Here is a 15,439-nt window from a genome sequence, read left to right as displayed (position 1 = left end):
ATGCATTTTTTTCAATCGTCAAAGGTAGAAAAATTATTCAGGTCTGTTTTAGATGTCCCATCCTATGTAAAGGCAATTTCGTAATAAATAATTTAAGTGTTTTAGTCTTGCAAAACAATAAAACTTTTCATACTAAGGAAAACTAATTCAGTACGAGACGTGGAAGTGTAAACACGCGATATCTATAACGAATAAACAAGTAAAAAGTGAGGTACAGTTGAAGTGTTTATTACACCTAACCTCGATTCACGTGTCACTAATTTAGTTCGAACGATAAAACTATGTTTGATCTGTAGCAGCGTTCCCAAACTGTGTTAGTTTATGGGAATTTTTGTAGGGATAAAAACTAAATTTTATTCTAGGTTATTAGTAGTTCTTAAGTTGGTACTAAACGAGTCGAAGCGTGCCGGGGATTTCCCTTTCTCTGTTACTTATTTTCTTATGTTCGAAGAAACTCGATAAAAAATTTTCGTTGTTTATTGACGACTCCGCTAAGAATTACACAAGGCGTGGAAGCGCAAATACGCGATATCGATGACAAATAGTAAAGTAGGAGGCGAGATCTAGCTGAAGTGGTTATTAAACCTAACCTCAATTTCGGTTACACTAATTTTGCCTGAACGGTACAATTTTCTCGTTGAAATGTTTCTTCGCGTTGCGTAATTCTTCGTGGTCATCGGAGGTCGTCCCTACCAATGGCGAGAAGAAGGGGTTCGTTCGGTCAGGCCCGGAGGGTTTTTATTATTCCATTGAACACCGCGAAAGGGACGGAATATCAAAAGGTGAGTCGCCTGTGGGTACTTCTTATGAAAGCCAGTACGTAAGTTTACCTACGTGAGCGTACTTTAAAGGCGCGCTTCGCTCGTTGTAACGGTATATTGCGATGTACACGCAAAGAGAGCGAAAGAGCAGCTGAAGCGCGTGTACAAGAGTGCTAGATGGGAATAGAAACAGAGAGTGAGAAAGACAGAGAAAGTTGGAGGGATGCGCGCGTAACGTGATAGAAACCGATGAAAGAGATTCCAACATCTAGGTACATTTTACCAAACAGCCAAAATATACAGGTTGTTCGGCCACCCCTGGGAAAAATTTTAATGAGAGATTCTAGAGGCCAAAATAAGACGAAAATCAAGAATACCAATTTGTTAATGGTGGCTTCGCTAAGAAGTTATTAACGTTTAAAGTTCCGCCAGTACTGAATTTTTTTCTCATAACTGGGTAGAATTTCGGGGGTATGTCTATTCACCAAAAATGATTGTAATCGACCCCTGCAACTGAAGATAATTTTTCCAGAACGATTTGAAATTTTTTAATTTAATTTTTTAATAACTATTACCGAAACCTCACTCAAAAAATTGATATTCTTGAGCCTCTAGAATCTCCCATTAAAATTGTTCTCAGGGGTGGCCGAACACCCTGTATAGTAAAAATTATTTAAAACTAGATCAATGACAACATATAACGTGTTAATTTTTAGGTACATTACTTTTCCCACCTTTTTCAGACTTCATTTTTTCACAGATCTTATTCACCCTTTTACAGATCAATTTGAATTTTCTTTTTAATGCGTTGTTAATACCCGTCCGTTCGATAAGAATTCTTATTGGCTCACTCTGTACGTAGTTTGTTTGCCGTTACTGCGTGGACACCCGGTGGGCAAGTGTTTAAGTAGGCAGACGATCAAACAAGCGTACGCGAACGTTTTTCTCTCCCTGCGTCCACTTCGCGTGTTCGTTTCAAAGTGCAGCCTCGCCGATCTGCGACTTATCATCCCTCGCTCGGCGATGCACGACATTAAAATCCCCCTCTCCCCCCTGCAGGCCCTCAAATCGCCATAATACGGTGTATTTATGCCGGGGAACCGAGTGCTCGCTATTTCCCAAGAAATTCGATACTTGGTGCGGCTTATCTGTAAAACTCGCCTCCTACCTATGCTAAACCGGGGAGAGCCAGAGCGCTCGAAGGACGGAGGGGAAGGGGGATATGCATATAATTACGCCCGAGCACGGATACAGGGCCCAATAAAGTTTCCACCCCTCGGTGTTGCAACGCTTAACGATTTCATTCATTCCCCGACAGACGAACGGAGAAAATGAACCTGTTCCGACGTACGACGCCGGCATGCGCCGCGAATGCAAATGCGCCGCCACCGGCCCATGGGTGTGCTCGAAAATGCCTGCATTATAATGCCGCGAGCGACGAAACGCGCCAAGAAAACCGCGCTATCGACGCCGCGTATCAGCAACCGGGTGATAACGTCCGCAGCATTTCTGCCCTCGTTTATCATCGTACCGCAACACCGTGCTCGCGACCATGTTCCGATGAAAATTGATTGGCCTCCGCTAACTGCCACCTTATCCGCCTTCTTTCGTGTACCGGGACTTCATTTGCGAGTTTCTTTCCTTTCACAGATAACGACCGCACCGGGAAACCGAACGCCAGAGAAGTTCGATAACTGGAGAACTTTCGAACAAAGAGAAAGACCGGAAAGACGAATGAAACCGACCCCTACACGTTAAGAGCTCGTTGTACGGAATATCTGGAAGCATTAATTTACGATCAGAAGTCTTTTCTTTCTGTAATTAATTCAGTATGATCTAACGTATACGTGTAAATACTTGAAGAAAGAGCAGAGATCGATGCAACCGAGACCTACGCGTTGAGAGCTCGCTTTACCCCAAGCGTCTTTGAAACAAATTTTCTCGAAAACGGAACCCCGTGCGAACAAATTGTATTCCACCTTTTCGACTTACTTTTGCACATACTACACATACATTACCTAAATTTAATATTTTAATACATAGTAATTATAGTAACAATTTATTGTTATGAAACAAACGACTACCTCGGATGCTCTTATCGAGCTATTCAGTCATCGAACTCGCCTGAACTCGGGGAACGGACCGTACCTAAATGGATTTTACGCAATCATCGTATAGCTTCCGAGTGTCATTAAATTTCGAAGCACCTGCGTGCAATTGCACTTTCGCGTCCGCGCGTGCGTGTAGGTGCTCCAAATAGCGAAACGCGAATTCCAGGCACAATCACGGCACGACGGTTCTCCCCGTGAATCGGATTATGCAAAGCTGTCCTTATTCTTAACGACCGGCAGGCAGATCCTTATCGATCGGGTCGGCTAACTCGCGCGAGTCTATTTTCATCGAAAGAACCGCGTAAATTTCAGACAACCGGGGCAGAATACGACAAGCAGCCGGCTGGATATTACGAATCGTAATTTCGATCTTAACGGCTCTGTTAGAGGCACAAAACCCACGAGCACGTCTAAAAATGGGCCCTAATTCAATTGAGTGTCCGATTTCAACGTCGTGTAGATTTCTGTACTGCTCAAATCGTTTGTTTTGAGCAAAAATTGAAAATGAACTCTTTGAACCTTTCCCTATACAATGGGTACCTCTTTTAAAAGCGATACGATGATTAGAAACATTGTGAAAGGGATGTAGGGAAATCATAAACACACGGATTTCGAATTCTATATCAGCTAACTTGAAACTGATACGTGTTACATTTTAAGAGAAATAGAAAGGAGTTCGACAGCTCTAAATAGCTATGAAAAATCTTGGCAAAATGTTAAAATATTCAAATACACGATAAGCACAGAAAACTGGATGATTGATCGAACGCTAGTCGTAAACAAATACGAATTTAGACGTTATTGCGAATGTAAGTAGCATTAGTATGCATAAATATGATTTTTTTCGACAATTGGGCCACCAGAAACGTTTCACCCATAAATTATTCACAATGTCTGGCAATAAACACTAAGGACTGAATGAAGTAAAAGTGATTGCGTGGAAAATATATATTAACAATCCGGTTGCGATCGTTTTCGTAATACGATCATTCAAAGCTGTAATGCACACTTTTCTTTACGCGTATACCGTGATCATAAATCCAAGCATTAGCCGGAGCTTTAAATTGCAAATTTAAATCGTGTCGCCGTGGAAGAAAAATCCCGAGGTCGGGATATTGGAATTAGAATCCAAAAGTATCCGTCGTCGATACAAATTGCAGCGAACATGTAAATTTCGAGATGAAACAATCGACAGAGATATCTCAAAACTCTTTCGTTTCCCGGATAAGTGCAATGACTTGATCCCCTTTCCCAAAAGTGAATCGTCAGAGAATATTAAGAATTTCCAAGGCACGAGGGTTCGAGGACGATTTAACGCGCGCCAGCGTCCAAGTAAAAATCTCAATCTCGAAGGCGCTTGGTAGTCGAAAATAAAAGAAGGGAAAAAGAATTCCTCGGATGACAAATAACAGGAGCGACGGGACGGGCGCCGCGCCGAAAATAATCTTTCGCGCGGCGAGCAGCGGGCCAGACAACTCGAGCGCGCGTGGAATTTCCAAAGTGGACGGGCGCGAGAAGTGTGCTCGCGTGTGCGGTGCACGCGTGAGTGCAGCGGAGCGGTCTCGTGCCGATTTGTCGCAGTTATGCAGCCGCGCGTGCGTCCGCACGAACGTCCAGGTGCGCGTGTATCAACGGGGACGCAGCGCCGCGACGGTACGCGCGCGCCAGCGAAACTGACCGTGCCGCTCCAGGAGAAGAAAATCTTGTGAATGAGCGGGTTCTCCATTCACTTTTAACCGGAGCGCGCGCGCTACAGTCGCAACCAAATCTACTGGCCGCCGCCGAAGGTCGCTGACAGACCGTCTTTCAAACCACGGCGTTCCTTTTGAGTCTACTAACGAGAGAATCGAACTATACATACCCGGTATTGTAACGATTGGATGGCGGCATTCCTTTTGAGTGTACCAGAAAGAGAGTCGCGCTGTCCACACGTGGAATTATCGCGATAATGTTTAGGCAAGGCCATTCCTTTCGAGTCTACGAGTTGGAGAATCGCCCTGTATCAATCCCTGTTTTTTATTTCTGTTATCGAACGCTCAATCTGTTAATCCAGATTAATTTTGCAATCGGATGTTTCGTTTTCTCAAAACATAAATAATTAAAATTTACGAAATACCACTTTCGATTAATGTTTATCCAACATTTCGCAATAAATGTTTTAATCAATATCACGAACGATAAGTTTGCCCTCGCCCCGCGTCCACGGTTTTACAATGTTTTCTTCGTTATTGCGATACTCGATTTTGTTGAATTTCTAAATTCGATACAAAGTTATTTTCGTACGTGACTTTCCTTACCCCGCACAAATAGTTTCGCCAGTATTGTTTAAGCGCAGTTACTTGCCTACTAGTTTTCTTAACCGCCTCATTTGCATTCCCGGAACCTGTGTATCAAGACATAATATGCAAATGTCCCCTTCTTTCCCTCTCTCTCTCTATCCATCTCCGTGACTATCTACCCATCTGGCGCCTCCTTTCTTCTTATTATCGCGATTTATTATAATTTTCACTCTCCGTTTCCATTAATCTCTTCCGCTTTCTCTATTGTGCTCGGTAATCCAACATGAACATTCTCAACGATTATGTTATTGTTCACCGGGTATTAAATCCGTTAAATACGAAATCACGTTGTTATCAGATTGCATGCAAAAATAGGTTAAATCTTTCATTTGCATAGCTAACTCCGACTCTCTACAGTTTTCCAATTTTCGTATTATATTATTACTCAGAGTTTTATTCCTATTTCAGCCCTTTTGGATGCTGTAGGGAATTTATAAATGTTCGGTGCACACAGGTCACAATATTAATAGAAATAGTAGTTGATCGCTAGAACCGTCGCTTTGAAGTGAAAATTGTCATACCGACGATGGGACGCAACAATCGTAACGGCAATAAACTAAAATCGATTTCTATCAATGCTTCTGATGGAAAGATTCGATTTGGGGGTGCTCAACTTCAGCAGGAGGGGGGTTAGAACTCTGAATCTCTTTTTTAATGGCTAACTTTGCTGTTGGGAAATGTTGAACGGGTCACGTAAGTTCACTTTTTGCGTCATGCGACCCGAAGTTACGTGCCTATGGGATTCGAAGCACTTCCAATTCCGTGGGTTAAAAAATCTGGACAAATAGCCGCGCTATCGGGATCCGTCATCCCAGATCGTAGGCGAGTTTCACGGAGCTTTCGAAAGCGCGCCGCCTGCACGTTCGTCGATTATCGGCAAAGTGCATCTCCGCTAAGTGTATCTAAGTACATCGAACTATCCGCTAAGTATCTCGGTACACTCGTTTCGCGTTTCCACTCGCCTGGTACGCCTAGCGCGCACCGGCTGAAAATCTCGTCGCGATCGCCGGTTTCCGAGCCGCCTCTCTTTGTCTTTGTCCGCTAATCTTGATCGTCTTCGCGCTTCGCGTCGGCTTCGAGTAACTTTGCATTGGCAATTCAATCATCGGCCGTGCTATCCGCCGAACGATCGACGCGGAACCTGACCGCGCGCAATCGCGACACGTATATCTGCGAATTATCCGCGCGCCTAATCGTGCCTGATAACGTCCGGCTTGGTTTTATCTGTATTACTCCCCGGATAATTCGTGCTTGTACGATTTAAATAATACGGTGTAGACATACTCGCGTAATAAGATACCGAGAACACTGCCAGGGAGCCTGTGCTGCCGTGTTCAAAATTTAAGACGACTCGCGGCGCTCCCTGTGGTCCAGACCCGAACTACAGCATTCCCTCGCTTCTTGCAACAATCTTAGGGGTCGTTTTCTTTTCGATCGTACGCATATCTGTTTACAATGCGAGTATGTAGCGTTTGAAAATGCTTTTTAAACTATTGGGGAGTGCACTCGGCCATATTTAAAATTGAAGACGACAAGCAACGCTACCTGTGGTCCAGACTCGAACTACAGCATTCCCTCGCTTCTTGCAACAATCTTAGGAATCGTTTTCTTTTCGATCGTACGCATATCTATTCACAATACGAGTATACAATGACTAAAATACTATAAAATAAAAATTGTTGTTGTTGGAGAGGACTTAAATGGAGGGTCGAAACGTTTAACGTTACATAAGCGATGAAAAAAAACAATTTATGTAACAATTCTCGAGCGTGCAATCGCGAAGACGCAACATAGATAAATTATTCGCGATACAATATACAATAAATTATTCACGGTACATTCCAACGGTAACGAGCCATCTTTTTCTAAACATTATCGCGAAAACTATCAATTCGAAGTCAAAGTCTAGTCATTCGATACGAGTGGCGTTTTTTTATCCAACCGAGACTATCTGTCGCTGCATCGTGACGCAGCGTCGCAATAGAAGAACCTATCATTGTACAGAACGATTTATTTGTTCCTAACTGCTACACGATGATACATTAATCACCTCATTTGCCTTTTAAGCGTGTTTTAAACGCGCCGAGAACAGGTGAGTCAGCGTCGGACTTTGAGAAAACTTATTGAGACTTTTAAGGTGGCGCGATTTAAAAATAGCTTCAATAACGGTATAGACAAAAATATTTCGTTCTTTGGGCAGAGAATCTTTTAAACCATACAGACGCTTCGACTGAAAATATGAAATATAAAAATAACGAAGCCCGCTGCGAGCACAATTTAAATACAAATATCGAATTTAAACGTTTGAACCTTGATTCGAGTCCACTTCGACAAAATTGTGATTTATGCTTTATCTAGGTTCGTCATTTTCTAGCACTACAAACACTAGAAATGACTTCTGCGCAGGAGATAATATCTGTATGTATCTGGTCAAAAATGTAAAGATAACGAATGATAAGGAAGAACAATAGAATCATAGTCACCGCTAATTGAAAAGTGTATTAACGTCAAGAGTGCCAACGATTGACAGTAAAAATGAAGATAAAAGTGATCACACAATTAAATAAATCATTTTATAGCGGTGCAAAAATAATATCCAAACCTTTTGAAACGATCACGAACCTAAGAAAACAAATAATAATAATAATATTTACAGGCCAAACGTGATATTCTACGTCTATTCCAGTCAAATTAATAAAGCTTTGATTCAAAATAAAAATCATTATATCCCAGAGCAATTAAAAATATTTGCCTTCGATTTAAAACCGAAGAATATAAACAATGCATTACGTGTCGTTAAGTCAAAACGCAAACTTCGATCGGTTTCGTGATCAGTAATTCGTGAAAGAGGAATATTTACTCAACAAATATTTACCGTGCTAAACCGATACTTTGACAACGACATCTCTGGACCACTGTTTCCGTTTTTAACGATTATTTACGGGCCTATTTAAAGCGGAGCCGTCATCGCGCCGACAAACTTATCTCGCATCTTTTTCTCGTTTAACCAGATAACACCGAATCGACCGAGCTAATTGTCGGTGTCTCAATGAAACCGACGATCTATCTCCGACACCATAATCTCCGTGACACATTCAAAAAATATTGGTCGAATCTGTCTTCGTGTTAATCCGTTACACGAAACGTTAGATTTTCTGAGAACTCGCATGCCATTTCGCATACATTGAATGACACAACTTTTATTCAGATAAGAATTTCGAATAACGAGTTAAAGATAAACAGCCGTTAATCCGTTACTCACGAAACGAAAATAAATAATTTCTATCGTAGAATGCAACGTTTCACAATGGGCAAATATAAAAATTAAACTATATCAATGAATATCGCGAGTAAATTGTTGTACGATGATTGCATAAGTTATCTATTAATCGAATACAAAGTTCGATTACAGAATGAAGTCATACGTTTGATTGTAACAAAAAATTTTTTTACGTTATGGATAAAAGATTTGTTTTACTCTAGATTAGAATCTTCAAAAATTATTTATTTTTATTTCGTTTCCTGAAAGTATGTGGCCTCGAAAATATTCCTATCGATGGATACTGCTGGATTCGCACAATTAACAAAGTTATAGGCGTGTGTCCGCATCATGCGACGCACCTTTCCACGGTACACGCATTGTTGAAAACTTCTCCCGTTTTGAAATACATCGACTTGGCAAATGGGGGTCTCGAATACAAAAGTTCGATTATTTAGGCAAAATATTAAAATATAAATCAACAAAACATAAACTATTTCGCGTTCATAGTCACCAACGCAACCCCGTCGCACGAATAACTAAAATCCGACGAACATCGCGAACAAATCGTTTAATATTGAAACGAAATTTTGACCATCGTTCGTCCGGCGATAAGCTAATATCTCCCGACTCTGTTCCCAAACGTGGCGATTACGGAGAGAAAGAAAGTTCCCCGTGTCCGCGAGTATCGAAAGAAACACGATCGTTTAAAAGCAATTGGTATGCAGTAATTTAAAAAAAAAATCGTCGACCGATTGTCGACTACGGTCGCGCGAATCGTGCCTCCCGACACGCCGACGGAAAACGCGGGACAGAACGATAGACGTAAATTTCGTCACGATGAATCGATACTTTTCACTTACCTTTTTCCAGCCCGTTGTCCACGAGAGAAACCTTCTTCACGTATCCCTGACAGGCACACGCGAGTAGTCTCGCATCGACGAACGATTTAACTTCGAAATCGTCTCGATCTCTCGCGCGTGCGAGACACCGCTACTTTAACATCGGGCGACGTCGGTCCGACTATTCGTTTATTACACACGATCGATTAACCCGTACATTTGCGACTGATCGGTTGTGTAAGTCCGTCCGGGGTATCGCGGTAAAGGCTCTGTGCGTACGGTGAGACAGGATCGCGACCCTTCCTCACGTGGCGATCGTGTCATGCAATTTCAGTTCACGTTTCGTCGTTTGTTTTCAATTCTCGATGCTGTTCACGCCAGGCGGGCTACACTCGTACCCCATACTCACGCGTCGCGTCCCAACCAGAGACTAAAGCGCCTAGTTGCAGTCCACCCGTATAAATGCTTCACTGCAGCGTGAATGTAGTCGTTGATTCGCTAGCGACTAGGAAGGGAACGTTCCTGCCGCTACGCGCCACCGAGCGTCGCCACCATCTGAAGAGAAATTGCCTGGAATTATCACCAGAGGGCTGCGAACAGCAAACGCCATTTCCAATATTCGATGATAGGGTAAATGTCCACTTTTTAATTCTTGTAGAGTAATTCTTTTACAAGATCTTCGCCCGAAAAGTTTGCCTTTACCCCCAAGATAGGTCTATGTCTTGCTAAACCAAATATTATAGTATTAAAACTAATCAGCCAGACTCTATTCAATTGTTATATTACGGTGTAAGTTCAAAATGTTTGTTAAATACATGTTAGAGGAATTATATTTTAATAATATTGATAATAGAGTCAATATATTGAATTGTTATTGTGGCTGCAGTACACGATTCTGAGAAGGTATTATGGAGGTATCAGTTATGTTAACAATGTATTAAGATGGACTTTAAATGACTAATTCAAAGCTTAAGATAATATTGCTATGAATTATTTTAATTATATAGGTCTTAGGACAGTTCAAGTAATCAGTAGAAATCGGATTAACTGATATCTGATAGATAAATATTTGTAATTATTATAGTTTAAATTAAAAGGTTAATAAACCTTTGTTTATGAATTATAAATAAAGTTTGAAGTTTAACTGTATACTGAATCAACTGATGATTATTATAATAATAAGTATTGTTACGAACAAATGTATATACAATTAAAGTGAACTTGGTCGACAAAAAACTTGCATAAAAAGTTTATTGTGTGTATTTTACTCTAGATGTCACCACAGAAGTTGCACTCGATTAATAAGGAAGTTTGCTGTTGAGCATAAAAATAAAAACATTTTGTGATTCAGATTTGAGAGTGAAATTAAAAATATTTTCAAAATTAAAATCACCCACTTACTTTACACAAATTTTCCAAATCCCATCAACTTTCACACTCCATGATATTTCAAATTCTAAACGAAGAATAATACCACAGACGAGGTATACGAGTAGACCTTAGATGCAATGTATTTTTTCGACCTATTTTTATGGGGTCTCGAAACCCCATTACCATTTTCGAGTCACTTGCAACATTACCAACAGATTTAGAAATGAATTTCAATCCCTGCATAGTCAATTCACATGTATTTACGCACACACTACAGCTGTCTGCCCATAAATACTAATTCAGTGAATAGTTTCTCAACTGACCGCCATCCATAAGAAGAGGATGCTAAAATCACCTCCGAATTTTCAGGTCGGTATGGCAGTCAGACTCGACCACTAAAGCCCATAAGGTGAAAACACAGACGAGGTATACGAGTAGACTTTTCACCCAATGTATTTTTTCGGCCCATTTTCTGGGGCTCTAGAGCCCCACTACCATTTTCATGTCACTCGCCACATTTCCAACAAATTTAGAAATGAATTTCAATCCCTTTCCCATAATCAACTCGCATGTATTTACGCACACGTTATACATATGTGCCTTGATAAATCTAAAAATTGATTCATAACAGTGTTATCAGACGGCAGACCAGTGACCAGAATAAACTTACCCCTCCATTTACGCACACCAATCCAGAGCCATGTGTACGTGAGCTTAGGTGCTTTGGACAGCTTTGGGAATTCAAAAAAGAAAGTGAATGTGAGTCTTTCTTGCTTTCGAAACAGCTGAACTCCGATTTGTGTCAACCTGCATATGATTTTGAGTCGCAACTGCCCAGGCATTTTTATTTTCCAACCCATGTATACCTATTACATATAAACGAGGTAAAGAATCGCTGTACCATGAGTGTCTTATAACATGAGATACACTCTTCCAAAGTGAAACAAAATGTTAAAAAGATCATGCATCAGATTATAAGGGGATCCTCGTAAGAAGGCTTTAATCTTCGTAATGGTTTTAATGGGTCAATGGTCAACAATAATTAGCTTATGGTCATTGTGTGGTCAACAGTGAGGTTGACATCAAGGTCAGCGGTCCAGTGAAGATCTAGAAATGGTCAAAAGGTGGGACCAATCGAAATAATATTGTTCTTTAAACCAAGCGGTTCTTCACTCCTCACGTTGACACTGTCTCCCCACTCTTCGACTTCCCCACTCGAAGACTACCGCTGAACAAATTCTTCAGTACCCCTGGAGCATCCAGGGGGATCGGGTCTCGCGGGCCTAAGTCAGGCCATTCGTGGAGCGGTGACCACTGGGGGGACCAGGAGTGACCAGGACTGACCAGGACTGACCAGGGCTGACCAGGACTGACCAGAACTGACCAATACTGACCAGTGCTGACCAGTGCAGATCCGACTACTGACCACTACTGACCACTACTGACCAGTGCCGGACCGTGATGACCAACGGTAAGAACTATTTAAAATTGCTCTCCCCTCTTCTATTCTATCGTCTGATACCAATTTCGCTTCAATGAACTGATTTTGCCATGCTTGTCTAACTGATGTTGCTATAATTTGAATATTTTCTTATTTTACAGCTGGCCAATGGCTCTCCTATGTGGTAACTATCCTATGTACTGACAACAAGTAGTAAGTCCACTCCACTTATTTGTATTTTATTATTTTTATTTGTTTGTTTCATGTGAATTCTATTTTATTTATCTATCTGATTTTACTTGGTTATTATGAATGCTCCTTTTCTCTGTTTCTATTTTTACATTGTTTGTCGAATTTATGTTATTGCTTTGTAATATACTGATTAGAATAAGATTTTTATTTTTTCGTTCTTGCTCAAATTCTCGTAATATTCTGCGGAGGTACTTTGATTCTTTCATTTCGTTTGATTGTTTGGTGTCTTGATCCAAGTTTCTTTTGAAAATTCTTTCAACTCTCTTCGTTGGTTGTGCATCTTTCATTGGTTGCACTTTCGTTTGTTTCTCCTTCGACCAACGATCGTTGATCACAGAATATCTTTATTAATGGAGGGTGGTTGGGAATCGGTTAGGGTTAGGGTTAGGGTTACGGTTAGGGTATCGAATGTTCGTTTTGATATGTACAACATTGTGTCGATGCATATATCATATTTGTTTCGACGACGCTGATTAATATAAGATTTTTATTATTAAGTTTCAGCTTAAATTCTTGTAATATTAATATAAATATTAGTTTTGATTTCAGTTTAAATTTAGATTAATCGCAAGGACATCGAGGGAGTACGCCACAACCGCCGAGGGACTTCTAATTCTAGGTTAATTAGATATAAGCTTCGTCGCGAATCTTAAAATTAACGTCGAAGATTTCTTTATTGTACATATTTTCGCGTCTGTACCAAGCAATTATTCAATAAGTAGCTTCTCGTTTTCTCGATCCCTCGTTCCTAGCTTCGGTCACCGCTGTTTCATCGATTGAAACATGTGATCGGCTGTGTATCTGGTCCGAAAGATCTAATCGCCTTCCCTTGGTAAGCTTGATTGAGGGAAAACGGCACTTCGCTGGAAGGTGTGGAGTTTCCGTATTCTGCGGAAACGCATACCTTCCAGCGGAAGTCGACCCCGTTTCAGGTACTCTCTCTTTGTCAGACAGCCTAAGTCGGGTCCTTCGGGCTCCCGGCGGGTTGCGTTGGAGAAATGGAGACCTCGACTCGGGGTTGCAGTTCTCTGTTTTCTTGTTGAGATCGAGTTAGCAAGGGCAGTAGGTTCGATCCTCGGATCAGCTGCACGGTACAGCATCGCGTCGCGTCGCGTCGCGTATCCCACGATTTAGCTTCATCCCTCTTTTTAATCACATAATTGCTTGGTACAAGGAACTTTGTTTCCTTCTATCGTCCGAATTTTAGCTTCAACTTGACTAGATTTGAGCTTCGACGTTAATTTTAAGTCTCTAGTGTATCTGCGTATGCCAAGTAATTATTTAACAAGTAGCTTTTCTCGACTCGTTCTTTCGTTTCTTGCTTCGGTCACCACTGTTTCGTCGAACGAAACATGTGATCGGCCGTCCAGTTTGTCCGAAAGATCTAGTCGCCTGCCAATGATAGATCGATTTCTAGAAATAGAAATCAATCTACCAAGGGTAGTGTCGATTCGATCCGAAGATCTGCTGCACGGTTCAGCATCGCGTCGCGTCGCGTCTCCAACAATTTAGCTTCATCCCTTTTTAAACAAAATAATTACTTGGTATTTAGACTTAAGCCCCTAGTGTAGCCGCGTGTCCTGCCAAGTAATTATGTAACAAGTAGCTTCCCTTTCACTCGTCTCCCGTCGCCACCGATCACCACTGCTTCCATGTAGAAAGCAAGTGATCGGCCGATTAGCTGGTCCGAAGGGTCAGTTGCCGTCCTCTAGTGAGACGATCCAAGGGAAAGGGTATTTCGGCCGCAGAGGGGATCAGGGACTGTTCCTGTCTGCGGTAGCCCCGACTCAGGATCCCTCTCTCTGTCAGACATCCCGAGTTGGGTCCATTTGGCTCCCAACAGGCTGCTTGGGGGAAATGGGGAACCCGTGTCGGGTGCGTCGATTCCCTTCCCCTTCGATCGGACTTGCCAAGAGGCAACGAGCTGACCCTTTTGACCTCGCTATTCGGTTCGCGTCTCTCGTTCCTTGCACTATTGCATGGTGCATCGCGTCGTATCGAGTCGCGTCACCCACGATTTAGCTTCGTCCCTCTTTTAAACAAAATAATTACTTGGCACGACTAATCTAGTTTCTAAGGATGTAAAAGGGAGATCGATGGAACTTGGATTCCATCTATCTCCTTTCGGGTCTCCATTCGCAGCAACCTCCTCGTGGTGAGACCTGGGGATTATTATTTACTATGCAATTAATATAATTATTAATTACATAGTAAATAATATGAGCTAATGGCTGCGTTCTTCTTATAGTTTCACATACCTTCTTCGCCCCGGTTTGCGGTCTGATAACACCGATTTCGAGTCGCAAATACATTTTTACCGAGTTATTTTTTAAATAAACGATACATTACGATCCAAAATAAAAAAATAAAGGATTTGCGGCATATTTATCAATGAGGTACATTCTTAAGTATTTTAATAATCTTGATATCTTTAAATGATCTTAATCGATTGGTTACTCCAATGAAATTAATAGATTGGTGCTCAATTCTAGACTGTACAGCTTTCATTTCGTTAAAAAATACTAAAATCTCTTTAGCGCACTCTACATGCAAAGATGGCGATTTTTAGAACCATATTTAACTGAACCAGTCGGTAGATGTAGTAAACATCCAAAAATTGATTCAAATAAACTTTCTACTTTCCAAGACATCGATTTTTCCTTTTCATAAAGCAATTAAAACAAACTCTGATATTGATTAACATCGGACGTGGTAGTCTTTTTCGTTACGTGTTATGCAACCTTTAACTGATAGGTGATATCAAAGAATTGGCGAGTCGGACCTCTCTTTTAGTAGATAAATTTTAATCTTCTCGAATGACTTTTTTATTAATCTTTATGATTTCTAAGGCAGAGATTCTAGAATTTTTGTTAACCCCCTTTCCCCTTTGAAATCTTTTGGATACATCGCCATTTACACGTAACGAGGACAAATATTTAGTGGCAATTACTGCACGATAAAAGTGTCTCGAATGCAAGACAATGCTCCATAACAAAAACTGGACCAATTTAAATACTCCTTACACAGTTAACATCTCAATCGTCCAATTAAGAAACGGAGTGT

The 15,439-nt window shown here is 41.2% G+C and overlaps 1 protein-coding gene across 3 annotated transcripts in view; it reads right to left on the bottom strand.

Annotated features, from left to right (window-relative positions):
* LOC143343396 (GAS2-like protein pickled eggs) overlaps positions 1–9,762 on the bottom strand; it is a 74,664-nt gene extending 64,902 nt beyond the window's left edge. For all 3 annotated transcript variants that reach the window (XM_076768270.1, XM_076768271.1, XM_076768272.1), the window contains exon 1: positions 9,334–9,762. The gene's annotated coding sequence lies outside the window, so the exon portion shown is untranslated. The remainder of the gene's footprint in view (positions 1–9,333) is intronic.
* Positions 9,763–15,439: the final 5,677 nt, after the last annotated feature.

The sequence above is a fragment of the Colletes latitarsis genome, chromosome 7 (assembly GCF_051014445.1).
Source record: "Colletes latitarsis isolate SP2378_abdomen chromosome 7, iyColLati1, whole genome shotgun sequence".
Lineage (NCBI taxonomy): Eukaryota > Metazoa > Arthropoda > Insecta > Hymenoptera > Colletidae > Colletes > Colletes latitarsis.
This window is presented reverse-complemented; position numbering and strand designations above follow the sequence as displayed.